The sequence below is a fragment of the Callorhinchus milii genome, unplaced genomic scaffold (assembly GCF_018977255.1).
Source record: "Callorhinchus milii isolate IMCB2004 unplaced genomic scaffold, IMCB_Cmil_1.0 Scaffold19, whole genome shotgun sequence".
NCBI classification, from domain to species: Eukaryota; Metazoa; Chordata; class Chondrichthyes; order Chimaeriformes; family Callorhinchidae; genus Callorhinchus; species Callorhinchus milii.
The window spans coordinates 4,680,772-4,702,863 of NW_024704760.1; the positions used below are offsets into that span (position 1 = coordinate 4,680,772).

Consider the following 22,092-nt stretch of genomic DNA (forward strand, 5'->3'; position numbering starts at 1 on the left):
GAACATTCCCTCAGGAGAATAACTGGGTGGGTAGGAGTCAGTTCGAGAGTAGATTGTATAAAATGACCAGAAGGAACACATTTGACTGTCTCAGTGCCCTTTCTTTATATGTTCATGGGGCGTGAATTATTTTCTGATTCGATAAGCTAATTGAACGTCTGGCAAAAACCTCAAACCTTCTCACCAGAAGTGAGGGCACCGGATTTTTATTTTACGAACTTGTGTTCAATCTCCAATTGAAGTATCAAAGTTAAAAAAAATCAACTGGAATTTGCAAATCGATCCATTTTTCCAACTCATTTTGTGCCAAAATTACCTGGTGGTAGGTTGATAGTTACATTTGAAAAGCATTTCTACACTATCCCAAGGTAGCCCAGCAGTGCAATAATAATAATAATCCTTGCATTTGATATAGCGGCTCATCATGTCTTCGAGATGTCTCAAAGGGCTTCACAGAATACACTGTAAAGTGAATTGACTGGATGTTTTGTGGGTGAAACACGGCAGCCAATTGCGCACAGCGGTGTCCCACAAACAGTCATAAATTGAGCGACGAAATGCAATGAAATAAGAATAGCAAGATTAATTTACCAATGAAATTTACTATTAATATCAATGTAAATAGGGCTTTGCTGTATTCACGGTTTGTGTGTGTGTATTTGAAAGGTATTAAATTGTGCTGAAAGCACTGTGCAGTTCTTGTAGGAGGAGCCAGTCTACAACTACCATGAAGTCTTAAAAAAAACACTCACGTTTTTCAATGGAAATATACACAGAGGCTTAGTCGTTTCTCTGAATTTCAATGTGAAACAGATGGTTTCTGATTAAGGATTGATGCTAATACAATGGCTGTGCTGTACTTACTTCACTGAGGGCATTTGCTTTGTTCCAGTGCCAAGTCCACATGTGGTTACCTCTGCATTGAGCACTTACCTTTGGGAGTGATTCAAATACACTACCAGGTGACAAATACTGAAATCCTATAGTCGAACAACGGACCTATTTTGAAAAAGGGGGGGGCGATTTCCTTATTTAGCCTACATGATATACAGTCACTACACTTTAAAGCAAATCCTGTGAAGCACTTTGAAACATCCTCCTGTTGAGAAAGGTGCGATATCGTATCAAAAGCCTATTATTTTTCAAACGCCCTCCTCACCAGCTCCACCATCCCCAAAATCCAGCTGATCCCAAACTCCGCCGTCCACATACTCACCCGTACTAAACTCTGTACCCCCATCACACCAGTTCTAGCTGGGCTCCACTGGCTGCCTATCGCTGAACGGATCGATTTCAAGGTTCTCACAGTCATTTTCAAATCCCTTCATGTCCTGGCACCTCCCTATTTCTCTGACCTGCTTATTCCCCAACCCATTACCCGCTGCCTCCGCTCGACTGACTCCGGCCTCCTGCAGCTCCCTCGTGTTCTCCGTCGCATCTTTTTCCTCTTCGTCCGTATCTACGGTCACCTCCCACTGGCTTGGCATCAAGCTCCGCCACTGTCATACGTTCTCGTACTCTACCCCACGTGAGGGGCGCTATGTAAAAGCAAGTCGTTGCTATTATCATAGGATTCAATGCAAGGATATTATTACTGTAAGTTCAATGAGCGACCAAAAACAAAAAGATAGACAAAATAAATAAATGCACTGTGTCAAAGCGCTAAATCATTTTCCTGCATCTTCCATAAATAGTTCCCGATCCTCACCGGCTGCTACTTCCCTACGGAAAAAGGAAGGAAAAACAACAGACGAGACATGTTTCCTGCTCTTCCTACCAGACAATCAGAGTCACCACTGGATGAAACCAAGAAGTAGGTCCACAAGGCTGGGAATGGAATGGGGAACCAGGATACCTACCAAGGGAGAGGGGTGGGGGGGAGACACCAGCAAACAGGAGGTAGAGAAACCTCCTAATTATTTAGATAATTATTTGGGGAGGAGAAGTTTGCGGGGCTATGGGGAGAGGGATTGAATTGGATAGCTCTTTTCAAAGAGCCAGCGCAGACACGATGGGCTGAATGGCCTCCTTCTGTGCTGTATAATTCTATGATTCTATGAACAGCTTGCATTTATATAGTGCCCATCATGCAGGGGCAGTGTCTTGGAGCGCTTAATAGTGGCAGAGCCTGACGTCAAGCTGGAGGGGGAAATAAGATATGAGGCACCTGGCTCTTTTTAATACATGTTCGGGGGGGGTGAGGGGGGTGAAGGTATATAATAGATGCTGAAATGCATGTCTCAAGACGTCAACTGAAACACGAGGGATAATTATCAGTACACAAAAAAAATCCTTGAAAACACTGTACATTTGGTGTAAGGAAAGCCAAAAATTGTGCCTTAATCAAAGATATTTTTGATCATAGAAAATGATATCTTGCTTTGACTGCATTATGAAACAATCTGAACACAAACATCGCAGAAAACAATCCCGCTGTTGTCTCTCGTTCAGAGCTACCACAAAGCCCTGTTGTTTCGATTAATCCCTGAATTTTTGTATGTCCTTACACAAGCTTCCTGGATTTGACCTATCTCTAAAGGTTCTTTTGTGTATCAAAGTACTCTATGATGTTTAGAAGGAAAAGCAGATGAATGCTTCAAGGAAGTTTATGATTCCTGTCACTTGTGTTTTGATCTGATGCCTCCCCAACCATGAAACCCAAACAGTTGCTGATCCAGGTGAGTTACCTAAGTCACATTGTTCACGTAAATCAATGCAAGTGCCAAAATCTCCTACAGACTAGTGCTGAGCTGTCTTAATTTGGAAACACTTGTTTGGTCAGGTTATCAAGGGATATGGGGCAAGGGTGGGTAATTGGAGTTGAAGTACAGATCAGCCATGATCTTATAGAATGGGGGAACAGGTTCGAGGAGCTGAATGGCCTACTCCTGTTTCTATGTAACATAGACGATTTCAGCCCATTGAGTCTGTGCCATTGTTCCCTGTGTTACTAAATCTTTATTGATTAATTCAATTTCCCAGTTGTTTGCCCATTTACCTTTATTTACCTACTTATGTAGTTTTATCTGCCCAAGTGTCCATCCAATTCCCTTTTCAATGATTCCATTGATCCAGCATCAGGCATCACATAGAAGTTCCTTCTAACCTCCCCCACCCCCCCAATATCTTCTTCACTGTTCCATAAACCTTCCAAGATATGGTTGAAGAAGTAGATTTTCAAGTAAAATTTAAAGATAAAAGTATCATTCCCTCTGCCTTGCATTCTGCTTGACTGTCTTCAGATTGCACCTGAAGATCTTCCCCTTTGACCGTGTCTACGGTCACCTCTCCCGTCTCCTCGTTTCAAGCTGGGTCACTGTTGTACACTCTGAGATGCTACCCCACATGGAGGGTGTTATATAAATGCAAGATGATGTTGTCGTAGATAGAGTGGGTGATGAGGAGAGAGGGAGGGATTGAGGCAGGGTAACGATGGGAAGTAAATTCAAGTAACACGGATAAACAATCCAGGGGCTCTAAACCATAGGAATTTACAGCACAGAAGAAGGCCATTTGGCTCTTTTAAAAGCAATCCTTCCACGCCCCAAAACATTGGATCGTTGGGAGTCAGATCCGCATTGGACTTCTGCTGGAGAAAAACTACACTCACAAAATGTTTGTGTTTATTGCTCGATTCCAATTCACATTCATGTTGTAAAATATAACTTGGTGGAATAGTTACCTTCTGAATCTAAGGTGCGGACATCAGGCTATGTAAAACCAAACAGCATGTTCAGCACACACAGGGTAAATACTGCAGTCTATTAGCAGGGGTTAACGGACAAGGAGCTAGCTTTCTGTATTTGACACGTCAGTTACTCACCACCGCCTAATTTTTAATCATTGATTTTTCTGTAATAGAGAACACCCTGATCTGCTGACTCGGTGTCTCCTGCTGCAGATGTCTCGCAGTGACTGGAATACAGATGATCACAGGACTGTGCTCGGACTAGAAATGGTGCAGTCTCCGGCTGGAGCTCTGCAAAGGTAATGGTCTGGTAACAGCTATTTAAAGCTGTAATTTGCCTTCATACAGCAATATCGTTCGGGCTTCATGAACACTACGAGCATGGCTGTTCTAGTCACTCCGAGTGCTTTTGTACTGCAGACTAATATAGCAAAAGAGCAAGGAGCAAGGAGCAAGTGTGTAATCCAAGTTCCTCGGACTGCTATCGTCGTAGAGAGGTTGTTTTACAGTACTAATAATCCTTGCATTTGATATAGCGCCTTATCACGTCTTTGAGACGTCTCAAAGCGCTTCACAGGATAAACTGTAAAGTGTGAATATTTTGTGGGCGGTACGCGGAAGCCAATTGAACACAGCAGTGTCCCACAAACATTCATGAGTGACCAAATTATCATTATTTTTTCATATTGTGCGTTACAAATGACATATTTTGAACCCTAGGTAATATTCAACATAAGTTATTGGCAATATAAAAACTTGGAGGCAATGATATTTAAAATAGATTGATACAAAATTAAAAACGACAGTATTAATGTCAGAGACTGCTGCGTTTCCAGATAGTTTGGATTTTACAGCTATAACAAAGTTCTTCCGATATCATATTGCAGCTGCATTACAGAACAGACATTTATATGTAATCTTTGCTAGTGCAGAGATGAGCATTATCCAACCTGTATTATATCATACCAAGGATCTGTGATATAACAGTGAGTCATTGAGGAGATAATTACTCCTGTTCTATTTTTTTCATGCAGTCCATATAAAAACGCATTTCCACCTCAAAACCCAATGCCCCCACAACATCTCTTGTTGGCATTTTGACCCAGGGAAATGTGCAACTATTCTGCAGAAAGTTTAAGAGACTCGAGAGCAAATTAAGGAAGAAAAAGCAATATAGGGAGTTAGCGCTTCACTCAATCATCGAATCAAGGGAATATGGATCAATAATTGACTTTTAACAAACCAATGCATTTCATGGTATTTAATAATTAACTGCTCATAAAATGTTTTGAGACATGTGGCATAAACAGAATTCCATATTTATGTAGTTTCACAATACAGAAATAAACCATTTGTGCTGCGGGCAATAACACAGAACAGTACCTTACCCCTGTTAGCAGAGATCGAGCCTTATGAAGCTTAGGGTTTGTTTCGCCACTTTCTGACGCATTACCAACTCAATTATTTATAAAGTCATCCAATTTCAGATATTCTAAGGCAAAAGTTGTTCTGGAAAGTTACACGTTTGGCGGGTGAGCGTGTGGGGAATAAAATACTGAAATTTCTAAAAACACTCGGAATTCATTACTGTCAATTTCTCGCACCTGCTGAAGAGATTTTTTGTCTCCACGAGGAACTGAAAAATATCCAGTGGGGCTCATCAAAAACAAAGGCTTTTACTTTTTTTTGAAAGAAACTTAGATCAGGCATAAAGGACATCTTGGTTTATTGATATTGCAGTATTGTTTAACTGATAATCCTCTTGTATAAATATGATGGAAGCGTGAGAAGTTACTGATATCCTCACTTTGGGTTGGTGAAACACACCTGAAATTGATAAGTAGATCATTTGGAGTGACATTGTCTTGTTAGCAACTCAATTGCAGCGCTGACCAGTATAGACATTTTAGATTTATGGGGACTCTTTAAAGGAGGTAGTTTTTAGTTCATATTCCATTTTAATTGAAATTTTATTGTCCATTTAGTTTGGCTATTTAATGTCTGCTTAGCCATCCCTTTATCAATGTATTGATTTGATCCTAATATGGCAGAAGTCATTTGAATTTCTTGAATTGGCAGCTGTTACGATTGTTATTCATTCACACAATCTGATTGTAGTTAAGTAATGAATGTTCCAATTAGAAACATCGGGAACTGACAGCAGGTGTAAAGCTTTAGGGCATCACCTTTCACACACACAATTCACAACATCAATTTAGATGGAGAAGATCCTTTGGCTCATTTGATCGCAACCTTATTGTCTTCCCATCACAGTATCACACTGTTCTTTTTAAATTAATCCAGTTAAATACCGAGCATTTTTTAAAGGGTGAAAATAGGTTTGATGTCATTTGCCAGTGGCAACGGTGCCCAGGAAAAAATACATTTGGGAGCCAAGATATGTCTCTATGTAATTGATAAAATGGGAAACTAACTACGAGAGGTCATGGATGAATGTTGTAAAGATTTTTACATTTGGGTTACATGAGGTTTGTATACTGAACTTAATCCAGGGAGTTAGAGTGAGAGAGATGGAACTGTTGGAGGTTTTTTATGGTTTGGGGATTTTGAACGTGCAGTCCAGGCTGAGCTCCAATACAGTGCTAAGGGAATGCTGCATTGTCTGAGGTGTTGTCTTTGCATACACTACAAAATTACTACACCTTACATTAAACCCCGTGAGGTGCTTTGAGGCTTCCGACGGAGTGATAGATTCTATAGCCAATGCAAGGATTATTGTCCATTATTATTATTATTATACACTAGGTTCCAAAGGTGTTAATACAGTCTGTCAGGCAAATAATACCCTTTGGAAAAGGCAATTTAATAGGGTAAGGTGTCATGCTGGACTGAAATATAACCAGAAATAAATGCTAGAGAGGTTTCTAGCAGGTTTTTATCAAGCTCAAGAAGAGACAGACATAATAATACTAATGATCGGTCTTTGAGACGTCTCAAGGCCCTTCACTGAATATATTGTAAAGTGAATTGACTGTATATTTTATAGATAGAAATGTTATGGTTAGAAAGCCCTGTTTTACAAAGGCATAAAATAACTGCTTATATTGTGATGTGTACAGGAATGTATAAATGGGTATTCAAAGTCGATGACCTTCAGTATTCAGTTTTATCCGACATCAGAAAAGGGAGTACTGGTACCTGACTCTGTGCTGGCATTCTGAGCAGATATTAATGAGGTATGTCAGCATTCTGAGACTTGTTGTCACTCGTGTTTTGTATTTCTGATTAACTTCTGAAGATGAGCGCAATTGGAAAATGACCATCTGCGGAGAATCGGTCCACGGAAAATTATTTCACAGGGTTCCTCCTCCCTGATGGAGTCACAAAACCAAAATTTACAGCCAGAAATATTGCAGCGATCTGCTGCTGTGTTTATACAGCATGGTATTGCCATGACAGGAAAATGAATAGCCCAAAGTAGACTTCCTGAACTACTGAACGTCCTTTATTGACCCAAGAGCTTTATGAGATTGCATTGAACTCGCTAACTGTTCATATTACGAAAGCGTAATTGATCATTATTTACTTGTCCTTTGTGTCACTCGGTCCTGTCGATGTGTTGTTTAATGGAATAGAGCGTGGAATAGAAGAAAGAAAAACAGACAATTATTAAAGCTAAACCCCCAAATATTTGTTTCCACACTTAGTTCTAAACTAAAAAAGTGCAAAATGCAGCCCAAATTTAAACCATAGACTTGTTTTCTTATAATATAGCATTATATAATAGAATAATTATAATATTATTTATATAAATTTTATATTTATAATCTTATATAACTATATTATATTCTGATATAATAAATATTATACTACATTGTAATCTTATATGTTATAGTATTATAATACAGTCCCGGCAGGACGAAACCTCAGGCAAGTTTCCTTACTCCACACGCCTGACAATAATCTCTCAAGAAAAGAAATATAAGATAATAATTTGGTCACTCAATCCTGTTGAGAGAGAAACTGCTGTGTGCAATTGGCTGCCACGTTTCGCTCACAAATATACAGTCAATTCACTTTGCGGTATATTCTGTGAAGCGCTTTGAGACGTCGAGAAGACATGAAAAGCGTTATATCAAATGCAAGGATTACTATTATTTATTAAGTCAGTATATCTTGTGATGGTCTTTGGGATTTCCTCCCAATGTGAAAAATGTTATACCAAATGAAAGGATAATAATTATTATATAATAACGATAACCAGCTTGTGTTGTGAGGTCTGCATTCCACAAATGCACGACTCTATGGGGGAACGCAAATCTTTCCAATCATTCGTTGGGTTGTTAATTTCGACATATTAAACGTATCCACTTCAGCCCTGAGCTCGTACTTGTAGTCAGAAAGTGTCATTTACATCTTTATCAGCCGTGACTCTGAGGATTGTAAAAATGCGGATGATTCCCCTTTCCTCTAATTATTTTGCTCCATTGAAAACAAGTTCAGAGCAGATAACGTTGTGCGTTCTATTGCCACCATCGGCCGCCATGCTCGAAGGGCGCTATATAAATGCAAGTTGTTGTTGTTGCCTCAGTTAGAAGACTGGGGTGGGGGGGGGTGCTGGTCAGTAACACAAGTGGGGGTGGGGGGTGCGGGAAGTCACTCAGGGTCACTGACACACTCCTTTTGGTGATAAGCGACGGGACGGAATTCTTGCAGCACGTCTCTGCCTACTTACAGAGCCTGGGTGGTACAGCAGAACTTAATGTGAGTGTGTGTGAGTCTCTCTCTTAACAAAAAAACACTGCATTATGTATCACTTCTGCATTGGCTGGAGTTTTTCAATTCGGTACTGAATTTAATGACGTAATAATAGCAATAATAATCCTGGCATTTGATATAGCGCCTGATCACATCGTTGAGACGTCTCAAAGCGCTTTGCAGAATATATTGTAAAATGTAGTGACTTTCGTGGGCGAAATGCGGCAGCCAATTGCGCACAGCAGTGACCCAGGGACAGTCGTGGATTGAGTGACCAATTTATTGGAACAACTGGGTTCCTATTTACTGCTAAACAGAGGCATTTGTATGGAGGAAGGAAACTTGCCTAAGGTTTCGCCCTGCCCGGGAATCGAACCTGGGCCATCTCGCTTGTTTTGCTTTTTTACAATGATTATAATTTTAAAATGAATTGTACTTTTTTGGTAAATCAGTAATAATACTCAGTCCTCAGTCAGCCTGAGTTCGGGGAGGAGTCACTGATTAGTTAACGTGCAATCAGTAAAGAAATTGACCGTTCGGGAAAACCAATGATAGTTTTACTTTTGAGTCGTTGAAGTAAAACAAAATGCGTCTGCACAATGTTATTCATTTACACTGTGGATTGCTGTTTTATCTGCCTATGGGGTGCAATTTACATCCCATTGTCTACCTCCCTTTCTGATGCAAAAAAAAACACTGTATGCAATTCCTTTGAGACAAGTATAATTATAATCCAGGGCAGTGCACCAATTTGCCTTCTGATGCATTATTTTTGGCAGCCAAGAGCTCGACGTGAGTGTGCTATAAATGGGGATTCTGCACTTCAGCAGAGATTTTTGTCACATCCATTCATTAATTTGTTCAAGCCTCTTTCTCACCCCCGTCCTTTCATTGACTTCCGAGTCCTATTTACAGACTGTTCTGAACTTCACCAATAGACTCTGACCGTACATTCTCCTCACTCCTTGAACTCCTTGCGTACGCAGCTGTTCATCCAGAAAGTAGGGGTTTAAAATTTACATGTTGCTTAACGTGTTTCCTGTGCTAAATAGCGCAAGTGATAGGTTCAGACGCACTGCAAAATTTACCCGTAAATTTCTGATTGATCTGAGTGAGATTAGATCAACAGTGAAATTATTTTAGGAAATTCGTTATGAAAAACAAGCGGTATTCTTGTGCACTTCATGTATTGTGGGATAGTGGGTTTAAGCCCCATGTTGGGACTTTGACCTCACAATTCAGGCTGATGCTCCAGTACAGTGTCAGGTAGAGATTAACAATCCCATGGCACAACAACAACTTGAATTTATATAGCGCCCTCAGACAGTGTAGAGTCCCAGAGCACTATTCAACCACAGCAATAACACCGTTCACGTAGAGTGACTTGAAAAGGAAGTTGCTCTCAATGTCCTGGTCAGCAATCCCCCAGATAACAACAACAACAACTTGCATTTATATATAGCACCCTTAATGCCAGACGGCTTCTTGGAGAGCTTGACAATTGCGCCAAAAAACTGGTCCTTCACTTCTCTTCAATTTATAGGGACATTATGTAAAAATTGGCTGCCACGTCCATCTACAGACACAGTCATGACAAGTCACAGAAAAAAAAAATCTGTGAAACGGTTTGAGACATTTCGATGTGATGAGATGTCATATAAAATTGCAAGGATTAATATCATTGACCTGAACGAGAAAGTAGCTGTGAAACATTCATTGTTTGTACTGGACCAAACCGTATTTAGTTGGGGCTGAAATTGTTTGAGAGTGGAAGATGGGGATACAGTAATCTGGAATTCAAAGACTTCGCAGACAGTTCCTCGAGAGAGGACTGACAGAGTCCAGAGTCCATTATTTAACTCGAAAATTCTGGCTACAAATGAATACTTGATGGAGCTCAGTCCAAGGCACTGGAGTGTCCAGGTTAATGTCTCGTTGTCTGAGAACGAGGGGAGAAAGAGAAAAGGGATGGTCGTGACAGCACCCAGAAAATAAATTAAAAGTCTCAATCTACTTTGTTAGCTATAAAAGATGTGATTTCGTGTGTTTCATACACGGAAGGGGAACGTGTCATTGCTCTGAAGGAATGAGTAAAAAGATTAATATTTTTGTTCCCTTTTTAAAGGAGAGCAGATATGCACCTAATCCTGCTGTGAGATTTATGGAGCCCACCACAGGATTAGGGCAAGTCTTCAATTATATTCGTACAAAAAAAATTACAGCCAGATTCTGAATACTAATAGTTGCCAGTCGCGAATCAATAGTATGGAGACAAAGACAGTTAAAGCTCTGATTGTGTTTTTATTTATCTATAGATTTCAGAGTCAGCTCTGACATGGGGTTCAATAGATATTGGCTGGATTGATTTTCTTTAGTTAGGTTCGATTTGTACTGAAATGAGTCATCATTGTTGAGCCTGGCTCATGCCTTCACACAACTGATACCCATCTAGCATTGCTCCTTATTACATCCCATTTAGTCGTGAGTTCTTTGTATTTCTGAGTAGACTTGACATCACTAAGACACATTTACCTCACAATTCCCACACCTGGTAAGGCCTTGAAGTTGATTGATATAGACTTGTTCAGCAACAGAACTAGTTTCAGACATATCCTGTTTGTTACAAGCTATATCATGTCTGACAGCTGTATGGCCTCTGGCAATCCTGCTTTTTTTTCCCCCCGTGTTAACAAAAAGCTGTTGTTTAAGACCTACGAGATCTGTGAATGCCACATTCCTGTCTCCAAGAGGTCAAAAAAAGCTAAATCCAGAGTTTGACGTCGTTGCTTAAAACGGAAAAAATGCAAAATATTTTCTCTATTAATCTTCACAGTGATTTGACCAACCACTGTTCTTTCAGCACCTCTGTGATAATGCCCTTTGATCACTCGGAGATGGTTGCAACAGAGTCGGACGTGCACTGATGTAAATAGGCTTTGACATACCGCAGACAGGCTTTACCTCATAGCCCTGCAATGCGGCTCCTATCATTTAAGTGCAACTGTGATCAGTTGCCTTTGATTAACAATGACTGCTTTGATAAAACACATTCTCATCTTTGTTACTTCACGGAAACTAGAAAGCGCACGAGGAAACTTGAGTGTATTGTGGCTCCAGCAAGACTATGGGGTTGCATTACTGCTCAGGCACATGACAATAATGGTCCATTGTTAAGATTCTGCAACGGGGAAAAACAAACTAACACGACTTTATTTTTCGAGCGAAAGCGACTTACTTTTTTTAAGAAAAAGAAATCTTATAAGAGCCGGGTTGAGCGCGAGTGGTTAAACGCTTAACTTGTAAGCACAATGTCCCATGCTGTGATCCCAGGCCTCTCAAGCTATATCAAACTTCTTTGGGTTATGATTTGTCGGTGGGTTATGTCCTGTCAGTGCTCTTCCGGTTATCAGGTGAGTTAACCTTTCCTTTCCCATCGCGCCTGAAGACCTTCCTATTCGACAGTGCCTACGCCCCATCCTCCCACTTGGTATCATGCTCCATTACTGTCAAGCACTCTGGGACACTACCCTGTGTGAGGGACGCTATATAAATGCAAGTTACTGTTGCTGTGAGTCCCCAAATGACTAACGTGCAGTAGAACGTGTATTCTACTCCCTATTCTATTGAGCTAGGTTTCTGATCCCCAAACAAAAAGAGCACTCTTACAAATCCATTGCAATCTCTCTAAGTAGCTCACTGGTGCTGATGTACAAGCAGGTTTGCAGTATTGACTAATGACAAATACAGGCTGATCCGAACTAGGCAAAAGCAATCTGATTTGGGACTTATATTCATAAGATAGAGGAGACTTGCAACAGGTCAAACTGGACTTGATTGTGACCAAGGTGACTGAGGTGAATGCATGGTCAATCTCCAAACCCAAGTCCCCAATAAAAATCTCTTTTTTAAATAAGGAGGTGGGGGGGAAACGCATGATATGCTTTCATTTGATTTAGTGCATTTGCTTTTCCTAAGGAGAGCTTGATTTCTAATTCAGTGTGCTGAAACAGAACTCTATTTGCTTTCTAAGTGATGAATATTTAAACCGAGTCACAGAACAGCTCGAGTCCAATTGAGTGTAGAATAAATGACAGCGTGTGTTTGTGCACGCTTAGCTCTGTTAGATTTCCATGTTTGGGAAATTTTCTGTCTATTAAATCCCCCTCCCTTCTCGAGAGTGACGTGCAGTCTGCATCCATAAGGATCAGTGAGGCATGCACAGCAGAACATTTACACAGACATATCCATAATTCATTATGTGATGATTTACTTTCGAAACCTGACATCTGTTGTGAAAAGACAACCCTCTGTATCATTCGTTTCCCTTTGAATTCATCAGTGAGGAAGTGCTCTAAGACGTTATCCTATAAGAAGGTGCTACATAAAAGCAAGTTGCTGTTTTTGTTGATACGTAATCCAATAGATAGCACCGGCACACCTGAGGCAGTATAAAGTTACATGCTTATCGGACTTACATAAGCTGTATGGTGCCTGAAATAGACCTTCGGATGTTAATGTACTGCCAAATCCAAACCTACCGAATGCTGATCTTTATGCACTTGCGGTGGTCTAAGAGCCAAAGTCTCAGGTAAGCAGGTTACCGAAGAAAGCAACAGATACTTTAGAAGGGAAAACTGATCAGGAGCATTCCCTGGCAGCGAGTGGGGTTGGTTCCATTCCCGAGCCGATTTGTTTATTCGACTCATGATCTGGGCTAATTAACATTGCTGGCCGCAGAATGGTTATCCCTAAACATCACGGATACTGTTCCTTGTTTGGGTTTTCTTTAGGACCCAAACCTAACTGGTGAGATCTCAATGATTAAAATGAGAACGTTTACGTGAACAACCGACGCTCTAACCTATTTCCGGTCAGAAGACTCCAAGTGAAGACAAGGATCGTAACATAAAGATTTTTCTCTGCCTTACTAAGGATTAAGAAGAGGAAGATTCCTTAACTGTTTTATTCGAGAGGAATGACTAAAATATAGATAGAGCACCGTCGTGGCTAAAAGACCCATCTCTAACTTGGTCACATGGTTTATTCTATCTGGGAGAATAAATAAATCAATCCCCTCCCACCGGTTCTCATCGCCCTCTGCCACTGTGGGAAGCTCTGGGACACTCCCCTGCGTGAGGGGAGCTATATAAGTGTAAATTGTTGTTGGCATTGTTGGGATAATTTCTTCAGAGTTCGCTCGTGACCCGAGAGCACATCAGTTACCGGTGGGTGAGCAGATGATTTCAAAGGTTCGAAAAAGAGTCTGGCGTCCGCTGATGCAAGCAGCAAGTTCGTGCAAAATACTGGGCGAAAATTCTGCCAGTTAACTGGCTCCAACCTCTCCCCCAGGTCTCCTGAAATTAAAATTGCTCATGTACACACATACACACAGAATCCAATTGCAAAGCAGACAGCCGAAAATAGTTTGTCTGCGAGCCTTTTAAAAGCTCTACATGTTCTTCCATTCAGTTCAGTGACGTCTGTGTCCATTTTAATGCAAGCCTATATGTAAATGCCAGATAAACGGGAGGGGAAAGAAGATTGAATGTAATCGCTGGATGACATCCACTTACACGCAAGTCAAATGATTTTCAAGCTTGAAAAGTCAGATTGCGGAATACAGTTCTAAATATAACAAGATCAATTTCCATGCTCCTAGCTGATCGGTGATGGCATCTGTCTAAAAATAAACCAATGTTCTTAATATCCCAAACCTGTTAAATGACTGTCAAACACTGTCAATCATTTAACAGTCAGAGAATTCAGTTTTTTTTAAAAAACATAATTCCTGCTTTACACATGCAATCTTCACGCACGGATTATTTGTTTCTACCTACTTACACTGAAATACTAAATGTGTGCAAATGTCTACTTATTGTAGGCATTCGTTGGATTTCAGAGCAGGGTTTTGTTTCCTGAAGGATTTTGTTCCGTATTAATATTGAAGTTGCTCACGTCACATCTTGACGTCGACACTCAATTAGATGGGATGGAAAGTTTAGAAAGATCTCGGTTTCGGAGCTGATTCCCATTTCTGCAACCGGCAATGAAGCCAATTCTGATTGCAGAGAGAATTACGATAATAATTCTGGCGTTTGATACACATCCTTTCATGTCAGGAGGATGACTCCAAGTACTTGTACACTCGTCCACAAAATATACAGTCAGTCAACTCACTTTACAGTATATTCTGTGAAGCGCTTTGAGATGTCTCGAAGACATGATGAGGCGATATATCAAAATGCAAGGATTATTATTATCATTACTGTGAAATGTAGGGAGTGCGCTTTTTTAAAATAATAATAATCATCCTTGGCAAAGGATGTAAAGCATCAGGATGCTTTAAATGAGCTCAATGTTCCTTGTGCCAGCGTAAAACACCATTCATTCTAACTGCCAGTTAGAAAAGCAAATGCTCACGTTATTTTTAGAATGTATCACATAATGTACCTCATTAAGAACTCATATCAGTACCACTTTTGATGCATTGAATGCAAGCTTTTAGCACACCTTAACGCCCCCTTCTCCCAGCCAAACCGAACACTCATCTCCCTTAATCAATGTGCTAATGGATGTCTGATGGGGTTGGATTATGGGATAAGAGAGAGCGTAGTTACCTGAGATCACACAAGGTGTTGTGCGGCTGAAAGAAGATTGACCATGAGTGGAAAGCTTTGCTTTACTTGAAATAATGTGGTATTTAAATTAATGGTGGAAAAAGCTGTACAGATCATATTTTCCCTAGAGTAGACAGACTCTTTCAGAATCGCACTTGAGGCGAGTTCCTTCTATCACTATTTGTTTGGGAAGAATTAATCTGACACCAGATTATTTTTTAATGAGTATCTGGGCCGCAAAACATGTTCATTTCCTCCCAGTACCTTGACGTGATTGGTAATAGAATGTGTAATTACACATCATGTGAGAGGTGGAAGCAGTTGAGCATTAAATGTCACTGTACATCTATGCTGTTTGCATTTGTCATAATTACTCATCAGAACTGCGTCTCCACTCCATCCGGCAGCACAGAGATCATAGTGCTTCATTTAAAGAAGATTTGAAGTCATAGAACCATATCAATTTATAAGGCAAAAGGAGGTGATTATGGCTCATTGTTGCTCTTCGAAACAGCCCTCTTTGGTCTCCTTTCACTGCTTTTACCCTTCGCTAACTGAGATTTTCTACTTCTCCTTTTCAGATATTTATCTAATTTTCCTCTTAAAAACCAATATGGATTTTGACTCAACCATAGTTCGAGGTCGGGCATTCCACCTCCTAGCATCCCTCGGTGTAAAAAATAATCGTCTTTTGCACTTTTGGTAATTATCTTAAATCTATGCCCTCAAATCACAGCCTCACCTACCATCAGTAAATTAATAATAATAATCCTTGAATTTGATAGAGCGGCTTATCATATCAGAGTTAAATGATTTGAGTTAAACCTCACATGTTACAAATGAAAAGTGATTTGAGTCCTCAAAGAGTTAAAACCAAACTCTCTCCCCCTCCCCCCCCATTCCCACCACCACCATATACATAAACCATAATAGCCTTGTAACTCTTTGGTCAATATATTGACAGAATGATCATAAATGGACATTGTGCTGTTCACAATGATCGGAGCACGTCATGTAATGTGCGAGCCTAGGAGGAATCGACACTGCCTGTGCATCACGAGGGGAATCTTGAAATATGTTTGTGCGTCACTAAAGTTTTCCATCTGCCTCTCAGGCGTACCTCAAGGATGTGCAGAATGCTTTGGAATTGCAGACTGACGCAGCTGAGTGAGATCAAGCTATTCCTGCAAAGGTCTGTTACAGCATCAAGAATCACATGCGCACAGCAGCACAAGGCGATTCAGATGTCAGAGCTTGACTGTCACTATTCCCCTTTAGCACACAGAAACCTGGCTCGCATAATTCTCAGCTGATGGTTAATAGACCTGTTGTTGCTCTCCATCAATGTTGCTACAGCTGATTTACACCATACTGTGCCGGCAGTCTGTGTTTTTTTTATTTGGCTCTGGCGTGCATTGGCAATTAGTTGCGAAACAGCGAATTCTTTTGAATTGTAGATTTCCCAGCTAATTTTGGCACATCAAACCCGCACTGCAGATTCGATCAAATAATCTAGCGGAACAGCACTTAATAAATCCATAGTTTCGAAATGATAACATGCAGGCACATTGAGCGCACTGTAAAAATAAAATCAATCTATGAAAAAAAGCATGGTTTGAAACTATGCTCTCGTTTTAACTCTTACTCAACTAAGTGCTTTGAGACGTCTCAACAACGTGATGAGGATCTATATCAAATGCAAGGATTCTTATTATTATCAAAGAGGAACCAGACAGGTATGCTTTAAGAGTTATAGGATGAGAATACAATTCAGAAATTCAATGGTTACATATTTTTTCTCCTCTCATTTCACCTCCAATATGTTTCTGCCATCTCTCCTCACCTGAAGGGAAGGCAGAGCTGAACTTTGTTCTGTTCACTTGCCAGGGACTAACACAGCCTGTATATCATTAACACACGTTTATAGTTGTGCACTGAAACCGTTCACAATCCCTTCCCTCTCCTCACCAATTCTGCATGCAGTCCAGCATGGTTCAACCTAGGAAACAGGAGTAGGCCATTCAGACCCTCGAGCCTGTTCTGCCACTCCCATGGATCATGGCTGATCTGTACCACAACTCCAATTACCTGCATCAACTCTCCTGGAGGGTCTTTTCTTCTTGGAGGAACAAACACCATCACGAAAGAATGGGCTGAATGGCCACCAGTTGTATTGTCCTCATTCAGAGGCGAGATGGGGGAAGCATATTGGGGGGAAATGAAAGGAGGATAAAAGGTATTTAATTATTGTCAGCTGCTCCTACTACCATTCACCCATTACAGCATCAAGCCGTTTCTTAAATCAATTTACCTGCCTAGTAACCTGTTGCAGTTGTTAATTACTCTCGGGGTAAAGAAATACTTCCTGGTGTCTGACCTGAAATTCACCTTTGAGATATTAACCCTATCTTCTCTTCTACTGTCTTGATGCACCCAAAACCATTGATCTGGTTTTAATTTTCAAATCTATAAAATAAGGTGTAATAAAACTGTATCAATTCTCCTCTGAGATATCTTCTCTCAAGACTGATGAGCCCTGGCTTCTTTAATCAATGTTCACAGGTCATTCCTTTAACATTGAGAATAAGCTCGTTCCTCCCACTTTAGAACTGGCAATGGCAAACAGTGTGAAGAAGCTTTACGTATGGACTGCATTGCAGAATGCGTCAAAGCTGCTCAGCTTTACACGTTAATAATAGCTGCTCGTAATTTGAGATGGGCTGATTAGCAGGCACATGTGGACATTGCTGGACTCAAACACCTCAGCAACTTTCACTGAACTGTAAAATATATATTAAGAGTAAACCTATCACTACATACTTTGCAAAATATTAACTGAAGAGGATCAGTTATTGCTCGCCAGAGTTCACAGGGTTCAGATGTTCTAACATGTTACTAGCATTTCACTGTCTTATTTTACAGACTCGGCTACATCCTGGGCCAATGTTACAACATGCCATACATTCCTTCACAACCGTTACCTTGTGTTTCGCAAAACACAGTTTATTCTGCTAACAAATGGATGATCTTCATTTACAAATGGATGTAATGTGTCTCTGTTGATAAGCAACGTGTGGTCATCATTTGCACCAGACAGGATCCACAAACCGAAAAGAAACAAACCAAATAAAAGCCAGCCTTGGAGGAAAAAATGGGGGAAACTTTCCAGGGAGCAGAGAAAGTGTGAAGAGTTGATCTCACAGTCTGTGAACACTGCTGATGTCCCGAAAACCTTCAACTAAAAATGTCTTCAAAGAGCGTCAAAGCACATTACTTACAGAACATTATGTACAGTTGAAACTGGGTGAGGATCAGTAAACTAATAGCTTAACCAGTCCTGCAATGTTTTTTTCCCCCTAAAGCTGTTGCAACACAGAACACAAATTGGTTTCTAAGTCTTCATGCTTTGGGACAAAGCACTAACACAACACAATAGAATATTTAAAATACACCATGAGAATCTAGCTGAGATGCCCCTTGGGAAACCGTGAGATTCTTTGGAAACCTGATCAGGAACACCATTCAAATCCCGCAGGAATATTCAAAGGGAACCTGTGAAGGACAAGGAGATTTGCCTTATGAAATATGTGAATACCATAAAGGAAAAAAAAGCACTCCAGGAATAACTTTGCAAATTCCCCCCATGAGAATTTCTAAAAGGCTTATATTTATGTTCCATTTATCTTTTCAGTTTATCTTTATCCTGATTATTTTGTGTTCTTTTTGCTGTCACAAGTTCAGTTTTCTTTTGCTGAAATATCATGTAATTGACTGTTCCATGATTTAGAGCATCTATGTCACTGAGTACGGTCTTTGATATGTGGGGGGGGGCACAGTCAGAATGTGTGAGTAATTTCCAAAAGCTGCGTTGCAACATATCCCACCAAGATCCTAAGCCAAGCAATAAGCAAACTCACGACAACCAGGGCTACTTTACATTATAAATATCTGAATTCATGCATTGTGTTGTGTGTCACCCTGGCTCAGTTGGTAGCACTCTCACCATTGAGTCAGAAGATTGTGGGTTCAAGCCCCACATCGGAACTCATATATTCTCAACACTCAATACCCCAGTGCAGTTCTGAAGGGGACATCCTTTGGATGAGATGTCCTACCGAGTTTCCGTCTGCCTGTTCAGGTAAACCTTAAAAATCCCATGGTATACCTCTAAAGATTTATCCGATGTCATGGTCAACAATCCCCCAAATAAAAATGGTCATTCACTTCACGGCTGTTCGTGGGACATTGCTGTGTGCAAATTGGTTGCTGTGTTCACCTACAAAATACACAGTCACTTCACCGATCCAATATGGAATGTAGATTGATACACAGACAGACATTTCATCTTTATCTATACTCATCTGGGAGTACTCCTGTGGGAAGACTCCTTTTGGGAGGGCTCAGTGGGAGGACTTGGTGCTTTAAGAATATAATTTTGTTGTTGTTGCCATGGCTTAGCTTCGTCTGGGTTCTTTAGTTTGTTCCCGTCGCTTGGCCACATAGGTCCTCTGTGATGCACGATGCCACAGAACCACTTTGACTCGGCAGCCACCAGGTGTAACTGCAGTGAAAACCGCAAAACTCAAAATAACACATGAACGATAGGAGATACCCGAAAACAAATATGCCCATGTCACTCTCAGATATATAAAACCTTTCCGATGAGGATCATATCTCTACTTCAATCGGTTATTGTGATCCTTCTTGAAGCGGAGACAGGCATTGTCGTTTTATGAACATAAAATATAAAAAGATGTTAAATGCCTGAAGAAAGAACTTTGGGACGTCCTCCCGACGTGAAAGGCACGATATCAAATGCAAGGATTATTATTATTAACCAACATATCAGAGATTTACATTAAATTCTATTACACTATGAGAAGGCATGACATTGACTTTTGTATTTCCTCACTGTTGGGAATTGGCTTGGTGCCAGTCGTAATTTTCGATGGTGTCCAATGGGCTAATTGATGGATGGGTCCAAAGAGAACAAGGGTATCAGCAGCGGATTCAATGCCAATTACAACTGCGGCAATGATTGGCAAATGCATTGGAATTTTGCTTTCACTTTTGATTTATGCCAACAGAACAAGCAACCATATGGGAGGATGTTCATTTTTTCCTCACGAAGCAGCGTTGGAAAGCTTCGCTCTGTCGCCACAGCAGCCAGCTTGCTCCGTAAGCACTGGCAGCGAAGATAGCGTCCTTCAATTTGTGAGTCGATTTTTTATCACCCCGCCAAGTAAATAAATAATAACTTACTTCCAAAAAATAATCATCCTTGGGTTTGTTCTAGCGCCCTTGAGGACTCAACACACTTCAGAGGAGTTACCGTAAAGTGTAGTGACTGTGCATTTTGTAAGTTCAAGGGCTCTATTTTCCTTTTGAGTGTAATTGTTACACCTCTTTTGAAGGGTAAGATTTTGGCAGTGTTTGTAAAGCAAATTGCACTCCTGTGAGTTGCTTTGAGAAGCTATCCTACATGCAAGGATTATTATTATTATTATTACATTTCACCCTGAGGCATCACTCTTTGAGGCAAGACAGATCCTAAGCTTAGTTAGGGTATTTCCTTTAAAAAAAGTCTAATCAAACAATACGTTCCATCTAAGTATCAAGGATTGCTAGTGTAGAAATCATACACTTTATCCTAACAGTATTCACCACTTGGTCATCATTACAACTTTCGTCAAATGGCAATAACACTTTGAATGTGTTAGATAGGGTGTTTAAAACAAATTATAGCAAGTTATAGGAGAAGATGGTTAAACTATGTCTGTGTAATGAATCAGGGATCCAAGGGAATTTGTCTGAATTTTTAGCTCCGAGAACAAAAGAGATGCTTTTGGATGTTGTCTGAAGTATTCTAGGATCAATCGCTATCACTAGAGTCGAGTCCGTATTCAGTTTGGAGCCCAAGTCACAAGACGTGCTATTGCTAATGATAGCACATATGCACATCATATCTCCTTGTAAGTCACAATAGTAATGTTAGTACTAATGTTAGTACTAATGTTAGTAATAGTAATAGTAATGTTAGAAGTTTTGGTATAGTTAACACTGCATCAATCAATGCCCTCAAAAGGACAGCTCTCATGGGCAAATACTTTGGCACTGGCACTGGAAAAGGCTCCGTAGTTAAATTTGCTGCAAAGAATCATATCTATATGGCTGCAACCAAAGCTCTCTCTGTGCCAACCGAAGATACAGTCTCTCAATATAAAATCCATGGATGGTATTTTGTCCAATAGTTCTATCAGTAATCCAGAAAAAGGCATTTTCTCAATGCTCTGTCTCTGATGGTGTATGTTTATTATGCCTCCCCCACCCCCACCCCCCACCCCCACCCCCTGCCCCCCCCACACACACACTCACAATAAACTTGCAATAAAAAGTCACTAAACAAAACAATTTTCATCCAGTGTGTGATACAACATAATGGCAAAAGTATGCAGTAATAGCGATTTAAACTGGTAAAGTTGAGGTTAGAATAAGGTTTAACCTGAATTACACACAAGTTAAGTGTATAATTTCTACAGTATGATGTGATAACTATCACTACCACGTACCCTATCCTCCCCAACTGTTATTAATCGGGAGCTAATCTTATCTGAATTGAACTAAAGTGACCTGCACGGTATAATAAAATACATATAAATGTAACATTTAGAATTTGCTTGCAAATTTCAAATAAAGGTTATAATTCAAGTCATCTTTATTGCTTTTGTTTCTGTAACATGAATCTAGGATACTGTGGTACATTACTTGAGATGTGAATTACTTAAATGCAATGCAGTCAGTGACAACAGCACTTGAGAATGTCTTACAATAGATCACTAAAAGGTAAAGGAAAGGTAACATCATAGCAATTGTTCAGCATTTTCCTATTAGAGTCAAATCCCATTGTTCCAACAGTTTTGCATTCATCGTGAAAAGTACCTTTTCTCAGAAAGAACAATATATTTACCATCTTATAATTCTTATTTATACAGCACTTAACTCTGATCAGACTTCTTTCAATATTGTTATGAAATGCATTTGGAATAGGTTTGCTTGCTAACTTTTCAT

General features: G+C 40.2%; 1 long non-coding RNA gene across 1 annotated transcript; it reads left to right on the top strand.

Moving 5' to 3' along the window:
* Positions 1 to 3,882: 3,882 nt before the first annotated feature.
* LOC103179141 lies at positions 3,883 to 19,245 on the top strand. The gene is made up of 3 exons (XR_487945.2): positions 3,883 to 3,987; positions 16,139 to 16,216; positions 18,118 to 19,245. It is a non-coding gene; the product is annotated as an uncharacterized LOC103179141 (long non-coding RNA).
* Positions 19,246 to 22,092: the final 2,847 nt, after the last annotated feature.